Here is a 9,581-nt window from a genome sequence, read left to right on the forward strand (position 1 = left end):
TATAGAATCTTCAAAACACCACATAACATGGATGAACTTGGAGGACATTATGCTGAGTGAAATAAGTCAATCACAGAAAGACAAATATTGTATTAGCTCATTATTGTAAAAAGTCAAGGAAAGGTTTGTATATGGAAGGAAATTTTCTTTGTTGGTTACCAGGGGTGGGAGGGGAGGGGAGGGAATATTGTTAGATAGGTAAAGACAAATATTAATTTGGGTGAAGAGAAGGACAATGTACCAAATGTGAGTGATCAGCCTGGTGGCGTTGAGGAAGAGGAAGACATAGAGAGGTACATGGGAGGTACAGACAACAAAAATGAACCCTTTTGCATATACAGGACTGCACTGTCAATGAAGACAAACATGGATATACAGGTGGATAGATGGATGGACAGGCTGAACTATTATTAGATATGTCTATGCAGGAAGGAGTTTGCCCAAGACTATGTATAGAGTTGGCAGACAAGGTTTCTACAAGTGTATTGCTATGTTCTGTAAGAATTCCCAGGTATATAGTAGAGCTGACAAGGGACAAGGATATGCCTTTTCTGAGGCACCTCCAGCTACCCAGAGGGAGCGAGTAGTTGGACCTGTGTGCTCAGGACCATAGTCAGAGGGTATATCAACCTCAATAGGGATAACATACTTATTGCCATAACAATATGGTATAACATAACCTACTCTCAATTCAAGAAGAAGTTTCAAACTCTTCTGACATCTTTTCAGTCTTTTCTTCCTTTTCTGTCTTTTTAATAACCTTTTGTTTGCTTCACATATGAGGTTCCTGATGTCATCTCACAATCTGTCTGGTTTTTGGTCATTGGTGTTCAATGAGTCAAATATATTCTTCAAATGGTCTAGAAATTCATGTGGGATATAATCATGGTCTTATTTTGGCTCTAGTGGAGTTGTTTTAATTGTCTTAAGCTTCAACTTGAACTGGCATATGAGTAATTCATGGTCTGCTCCACAGTGATCTCCTGGCCTTGTTTTGGCTTAATATATTGTGCTTCTCTATCACCTCTTTCCACAGATATATTCTATCTGATTCCTGTGTTTTCCATCTGGCAAGATCCACTTGAATAGCCTCCATTTATATTGTTTAAAGAAGATATCTGCAATGAATAAGTCATTGGTCTTGAAAAATTCTATCATGCTGTTTCTATCATCGAAGCCATGTTTTCCAACTGTGGATGATTCTTCTTTGTTTCCAACTTTTTCATTCCAATCACCAGTAGTAATCAATTAATCTTGATTGCATGTTTTGTCAAAAACAAAAACAAACAAAAACAAAAAAACCTCCCGAGCTGTCCTATTCTGTACACATGGAGTTGCCCTGACTCAGAAATGGTTAGATGACAGCTAACAATAACAGTAACAAGCCTCATTCTACTTTACTATGTGAACTGAGGGAGCTCTAGTGGTGTAGTTCCTAAGGCATTTGACTGCTAACCAGAAGATTGGAGGTTCAAACCCACCAGCCACTCCTCAGAATGAAGGTTGGGCAATCTATTTCCGTAGAGATACCAGCTTAGAAACCCAAGGAGGGGTCGCTATGAGTTGGATCCGACTCAACAGCAGTGAGTTTGGTTTGGTTTATATGAAGTGAAAATACTATTTAGACCAAAAGACCAAAAATTAAAAATAATAATAATAATAATAATAATTAAAAAATTAGACCAAAAATCAGGATCAAACTGCATTTTTGGATCAATTTTTTTAAGTCTTTCTCTGAAATAATTTGAGTGCATATGTGAATGCTTTCATAAAACTTTCTAAAGGCACAATCAACAAGCCAAGATCAATTAGTATTGTAAGGTGGATAGATGGGTCGCTTAGGTCTAGCATACTGGAATATTTTCTCTGCAGCACAATTGTAAAATGAATTAACAAGTAACAAGTAGAAGAGCTTTTTATTATACTGTTACAATTCATGAACTATTCACTGCAATATTTTCTTATCCCAATGGACAAAATCACCATTTAATTGCTTCACTGTATCTGAACTATCTAGGGAAAACTTGAGATCCAGGCCTTTTGTTTTTGTTGTTGTTATTATTGTTTTCCCAAGAAGTTTGGTCAACCGACAGCAAGGGGAATGTTTTCAAATTGAAAATAGCACAGAAGGAGAAGTCTCAACATGAAACAATGTCTCCTGAAAGACTATTTCTAAGATACAGTTTCATATGCAAATGGGAATTGATAGCCTTGTCTGTATCTGGATTTGATCTGACACTTTTACAAGTGACTCTTAGCAGTTTTCTATGTCAGTTGTCATAGTATGGCAACTCAGTATTTAAAAATCCTGGGCTTTCTGCAAAAGAAAATTACTTAAAAAGATTTTGAAGGTCTTGGGATAATGCTTTTGCTATTCAAAAATGGTTTTGGAAGAATGAAATAAATTGATAAAAATTCATTTCTGAAGAGCACATGGTGCAAGGAGGTCTGCTTACAAGGTAGGGACTCTAGGAAGATTAGGACTCCTTGAGTGATGTAAATGGTTACCCATGTACAATATGGCCCAAAGGTTGGTGGTTCAAACCCATCCAGCAGTGCCTTGAAAGAAATGCCTGGTAATCTGCTTCAGAAAAGTTACAGTCTTGAAGACCTTACGGAGTATAGTTCCCCTTTGCCCATATAGGTATCCATGAGATGGAATGGACTTGACGACGCCTGGTTTGGCTTAGCTCTCTTGCTAATTATATGATTTGAGGCATATACTAATATTGGAGTTATTGCCAAGAGTAGGCATAACACAAAACATTGTTCCACATCCTACTTTGGCGAGTAGTGACTGGGATCTTAAAAGCTTGCAAGCAGACATCTAGATGCAACAATGGGTTTCTCCTCATCCAGAGCAAAGAAGAATGAAGGAAACCAGATTCATGGAAACAATTAGTTCAAGTGACTGATACACCATGCAATTCTCAGTTTATACGACTATGAGACCAGAAGATCTAAATGGTGCCTGGCTACCACTGTCAACCACTTGCACAGGGATCTATGTAAGAGATCATGGACAGAGTGAGAGAACAATGTGGAACAAAACTCAAAATCATTAAAAAAAAAGGGGGGGGGGGACCAAGTTTGCTGGTCTGATAGAGCCTGATAGAACTGCTGAGACTCTGACCCCTAGCTGACCTTTAGGTCTGGAATTGAACTCACTCTTGTGGCTTCCAGCCAAACGAAAGACAGGCATATGAGGTGAACATGTACCCTAGGGAGATAAATTCCTTGAAGAGAACAATCATGGGAGAATAGAAGGGCTGTATATGCACAGGGAAATAGCTCAGGGGGCAAGAGTGCATGGAGGGAAGGACACAGGAAGAGGTAACTATGGGGAGGAAGTGGGAGGGGAGTTGTTGCATTGTGGTAAATTTTAGTCAATGTCATGAGACAAGGTGTATGTGAACTGCTGTATGGAAAGCAAATTTGCTCTGTAAACTTTCACTCAAATCACAATTAAAAAAAAAAAAAGAAAGAACATGCTTCTAGTACCCCAAGGATCAACCTGACATCCTACAGGCAGAGTTCTTCAAGGGGACCAATTGAAAGGTACTTCCTAACCAAGAGTTACATCAGAATCACTTGTGGCGATTCATATGCATGCAAATGCTAGAATTCTACCCTAGACCTACTGAATCAGAGCTGCTTAGGCAGGAGGTCAAGTCCCAAGGTGATGTAAGCAGTTTGCCCTCAATTATTAATCTAAAGGTTGGCAGTTTGAACCCACTCTGTGGGTCCATGGAAGAAAGCCGTGGCAATCTGCTCCCATAAAGATTATAGCCAAGAACACTCTATGGAGCAGTTCTACTCTATAACATATTAGGTTGTCATGAGTCAGAACTGATTTGATGACAATGGCTTTGTTTCTTGGTGGGGAGTTGGGAACTCTGGTGGCATAGTGCCTAAGACATTTGACTGTTAACCAGAAGGCTGACTGCTCAAACCCACCAGCCACTTCTCGGCAGGAAGGTTGAGCAATCTACTTCAGTAGAGATACCGCCTCAGAAACCCAAAGAGGGGTCACTATGAGTCACATCAATTTGACAGCAGTGAGCTTGGTTTCTTGGTTTTTAGAACTGAACAGTCTGTATTTCATAAAATTTAAGTATCTCTTTATGGTATGTTTCCCTGGTTAAAGAACTATGGAACTAGAGGAGCAGGGATCAGCAAAGAGTTGTGGAGTCCCATAGATGGGAGAGTCAGGATTGAAAAGGAGGCTTCTAACAGGGACTCCATGGTGGCTTGCATGTTGCTATGAGGCTGGAAGCTATGCCACCAGCATTTCAAGTACAAGCAGGTCACTTGTGGTGGAAAAGTTTTTATTACCTCATGTCATGTGAAAGCTGGACAGTGAATAAGGAAGACTAAAGAAGAGTTGATGTCTTTGATTGCGGTGGTGGTAAAGAATACTGAAAATACCATGGACTGCCAGAAGAACAAACAAATCTGTCCTAGAAGAAGTGCAGCCAGAATCCTCCTTAGAAGAGAGAATAGCCAGATTTCATCTCACTGACTTTGGCCAGATTGTCAGAAAGGACCATTCACTGGAGAAGGATATGCTTAGTAAAGTTGTTGTTGTTATGTGCCGTCGAGTCGGACCCAACTCATAGAGACCCCTCCTTGGGTTTCCGAGGCAGTATCACTATGGAAGTAGATTGCCCAACCTTCCTTCTGAGGAGTGGCTGGTGGGTTTGAACCACCAGTCTCTGGTTAGCGGTCAAGTGTCTTAGGCACTATGCTACCAGAACTTAGTAAAGCAGTGTCAGCAAAAAAGGGAAAAACCCTCAATGAAATGGATTGACACAGTGACTACAATGGGCTCAATCATAGCGGGGATTGTGAGGATGGTGCAGGACCAGGCAGTGTTTCATTCTGTTGTACATGGGGTAACTATGAGTCAGAGTCAATTTGAAGCCATTGTGGTGGTTATATTGTATGTCAACTTGGCTGGGCCTGGTTTTGAGTGGCTGGGCTGCTGGATGTAGTTATTCCTCATGATGAGACTGATAATGAACTCCATGATGGAATCTGCAGTGAGCATCTGAGAAGCTGCCTTACAGATGTGGTCTGCTTCCAGTATATAAGGAGTCAGCTTTGAGAAAGGTCTCTGAAATTTTTGGCATGCTTGGAACCTGCCTTTAGCCGAGTCTTTATTCAGCAGCCCATCATGCTGGCCCTGCCAAACTTGGGACTGTTTCTGGACTTGAAATAGTGGTCTTCTTTGTTGTTTGATTATCGTGGGACTTGTCAACCTTCAGTGGGCTGGCAGCAAGGGGCAGAGCTCTAACACAGGGTCAAGAGCTGTAACATAGGGTCACTCAGCCCCAAGACCTGTCACTTTGAACTCAGACTTCTAACCTCCTAAACGTGTAAGAGAATAAATCTCTGTTGTTCGACCCAGCCACCTGTGGAATGCCTGTTAGAGCAACACAAGAGAATCAAAATAGGCACCTAACAACAATAACAACAATAGAGACTACCTTGGAAGAGGACTAAGAAAAGTTCAAGAGACAGTTTGCCTTAAAATGAAAGGACAGAATGAGGACTCAACAAAGGCAGAATCAAGTTACAAAACAAATTGACTAGCTGGAAATTATCACAAGATTCAGATATGTCTATTAGGACCATTGACTCCCTGAGAGCTAGACCTCAGAGATGGAATCACTGTACTGAATACATGCTGGTTGTTGTTGTTGTTGTTAGGTGCCGTCGAGTCGTTTCCAACTCATAGTGACCCCATGCACAGCAGAAGGAAACACTGCCCAATCCCGCGTCAGCTCCACAATCCCTGCTGTACTTGAGCCCATCATCACAGCCACATGTCAATCCATCTTGTTGAAGGCCTCCCCCTCTTTCGTGGACCCTCCACCCTACCAAGCATGACATCCTTCTCCAGGGAATGGTCCCTTCTGACAACATGACCAAAATAGGTGAGAGAAGTCTGGCCATTCTAATTATGTTGGTTAGAAGCAGGAAAAGAAAAAGGGTAATTTTAGTCTTGTTTTTAAAAATTACATTTCCTATGTTCTAAAGATTGCAGTAAAATTTTATTTTAAGGATAGACTATTTGAGATGGAGTATAGATTGGTTTTGTGAACTCTGGCTAAACATGTAACCCATTTACAGTCCCTCCTCCTTGCCCTTGAGGTAATTTTGTATATAGGTGAAGTCATCCAAAAGCAGATACTTTAGCTATCACATTGTTATTGTCAGGTGCCGTCGAGTCGTTTCGACTCATAGCGACCCCATGCACAGCAGAACGAAACACCGCCGGATCCCGCACCAGCTCCACAATCCCTGCTATACTTGAGCCCATTGTTGCAGCCACCGTGTCAATCCATCTCGTTGAAGGCCTTCCCCTCTTTTGTCGACCCTCCACCTTAGCAAGCATGACATCCTTATCCAGGGGATGGTCCCCTCTGACAACATGACCAAAGTCTGGCCATCCTCATTTCCAAGGAGCATCTTGGCTGCACTTCCTCCAGGACAGATATGTTAGTTCTTTTGGCAGTCCATGGTACCTTCAGCATTCTTTGCCAGCACCACCAACTCAAAAGCATCAACTCTTCTTCAGTCTTCCTTATTCATTGTCCAGCTCTCCCATACATATGAGGGGATGGGAAATATCATGGCTTGTGTCAGGCGCCCCTTAGTCCCCAAGGAGACATCCCATTAGCTATCACATTAATAATGCAAAATGTTGCCTCATGGGAAGAATGTGGCATTACTTCCATTAAGTTAAGGTATATCCGGTTTTCTCTGGCAGGCTTTAAGATATGGTTTAGGAAAGGAACTATGATGAGGGATCAGGGAGAGAAGTGGTCAGTATGAGTCTCCTAGGGATGAGAATTAGCCATAGTATTAACTCTATATGGTAAGAGCTGACGTTCATCTTACAACTTCCTGCTTTATATCATACTTCCCTTCTGATACACTTGAAAATTTTTAAATGCTAAAAACAATGTGAGTTGTGCTTCTGGATAGAGATGGGTCCAGTCCAAAGTTGTCTCCTGGAGCAATGTGGCTGTGAAGAGGTACCAAGAAGGGAATAATTTGCTGTTAAAGGTAAGAAGTGACAAGTGACATTCAAGCAAATGTCAACATTACCCAGGAGTTGTCAAAAACACTTGTTTTACTGCAGAAGATGGACTGTGGCCAAGTATTTATTTGGATGTGGAAGCAGAGGGCAACCCTGGAAAGATGGAGGAAAAAAATAGTAAAATTCATGATTACCATAGCATTCTCATGCTTTGACACAAAATGGGTTTTGCAAATATAGGAAGGCTTAATCGTTATTTAAAATAATAATAATAATAAAGGATTTGGAGGCAGATTTAAGTTCGAATCCTACGTCTGCTAATACAAGTTATCTAATATTTAGAAACCTGTGTTTTTCCTGTGTAAAATGGAGATAATGATGAGGATTTGGAGAAATGCTGCAAATAAAGTATGTGGCATGTAATAAGCACCTGATAAATATTTTGGTTTGGATTTTTATTTTATCAGAATGTGAGAGAACAATGATAGGATTATCACAACTGTTAGAAGCCACTTCAGTGAAGTGTCTAAATTCCTGATCAGACAGCCAGGTAAAACAAAGCTTGGAACGTAGGAGGTGGCGACTAGGAAATTTTCCTCAACACGGTCTATGCCAGCTCTATTACTTTCTTATAGAGTAGTGTGAAACTGCTGGTCCTGCTGGGATATGATGACCTGTTCCATTCCACCATCCTGCTTCCAGACAGAAAGGCAGTTAAACCACCCCTAAGTGTACCCATTTTTATTCTTAGTGCTCACCAGGGGAAAACATTCCATCAGCTTCTTCAGGCACCCATGCTCATGCACAAAGCCCTCATTTTCATAAAGTGTGATTTTATTTTAAGCTGATGCCTGTGTTTACATAAAGGAAAAAGGTTCATGTGTTTGATGGTAGGAGAGAGGTTCTGATGAACTTAGAAAGTGGTATTGCTGTCCGAGACCAAACATGCCCAGATGCAGCCCTGCTAATCACCTCTTTTTTTGTTATTATTCATAACCCTTTCATGGCAAGTAATAGAAAGCCACAGATTACTGCATGAAGAAAACTAGAAATGCATTGAGTCATGTAATGGAAAGTTCAGGAGCTAGTCTAGGTTCATGTACAATAGAAGCAGATGCCTAAAACATTGTCCTCAGAAATCTGCCTTTCTTTTTCCATCTCTTGATTCTGCCTTCCTCTGTGTTAATGTCATTCTCTTGAAAGTGCTTTCCTTTCATTAGTGACCCCAAAAAGAGGAGGCTGCTCCCTCTCCCCAGTGTTCTCATCAGACTAAATAACAGATGTTCCTTACTCCTCTCCTTTTCATTCAGTTCCAAATGAAGTGAGGTACATGCAAGAAACAAGAGCCAGTGGGAAATAAAATGCTAGTGCTCCCTGCCTCCAAAATATAGAAACTAATGAGATATTCTTTGGTAAAAAACTGAGTTGGAGGATACAGGTTAGTTTTGGAGATCTTAGTAAGGTTTTGTTTTCTCTTTCTCCAGTTGAAAATGATGAGTTCTGAAGATTGAACCCTGCCTTAAGTGACCCAATAAGTTACAGAGATAGAAGAGGGAAAGCAGAAAAGACTTGGACCTATCTTCTAAAAGGCACAAAGAGACTGAAAGCAAAAACAGAAAAACTGTGCATAGTGCTGAGTCCCTAGGTGGAGCAAACTGATAAGCACTCAGCTGCTAACTGAAGGATGGAAGGTCCAAGTCTACCTAGAGGCTCCTCAGAAGAAATTCCTGGTGATCTACTTCTGAAAAACTCTATGGAGCACACATGTGAAGGCACTCTGAGTCAAAGTTAACTCAACAACTGATTGGTTTGGTGCTCAGTGACTCTGCCAATTATCCAGTATGGCCCAAGGTCAACCAGATCAGCAACTTGGGGGAAGAGGTGAGCAGACTAAGCAGGCAAGGGAAGAGGGCTTAGAAAAGTGCCCCACTCCCTTAACACCTATGTATGTCTTCAAGGGCCCAGCATGATGTTGACAAATAAGACACCCAAGTTTGAAATACTCAAGGCTACATAGTAAGAAAGGAGTATAGGGAATTCCTTCCTGAATAACAGAATTGAGAACCATGCTTGCTGGAAGGGGTCCCTTCTACAAAGACATCACACCAAGTAAAGCCTGCTTATTCTAGAGCCAGATCCTGCCATGGTTCACTTCCCACTTCATTACAACAGCCTTCAAAATATGTGATTTGTCCACTGAGCCAGAGCTCTGTAGTTACGGGCCTCCAGCCACATCCCACTACCTAATCTTGTTTGGATTTTGTTTGTTAGCCCCAAGAATTGCATTTCCATTTCAATAAGTAAACCAGAAAAATCTGCATTTTCACACTGTTTGGAATCTAGAATAAAACTATTCCAAGTGTACCTATGAAATGCACATTTCTTAATATAATTTTGGCTTCTTGTTGTTGTTGTTGTTGTTGTTAAGTGCCGTCGAGTCGTTTCTGACTCATAGCGACCCCATGCACAGCAGAACGAAACACTGCCCGATCCCGCACCAGCCCCACAAACCCTGCTATACTTGAGCCCATCA

The sequence above is a fragment of the Orycteropus afer genome, unplaced genomic scaffold (assembly GCF_000298275.1).
Source record: "Orycteropus afer afer isolate SDZICR_OR568_19922 unplaced genomic scaffold, OryAfe1.0 scaffold00382, whole genome shotgun sequence".
Lineage (NCBI taxonomy): Eukaryota > Metazoa > Chordata > Mammalia > Tubulidentata > Orycteropodidae > Orycteropus > Orycteropus afer.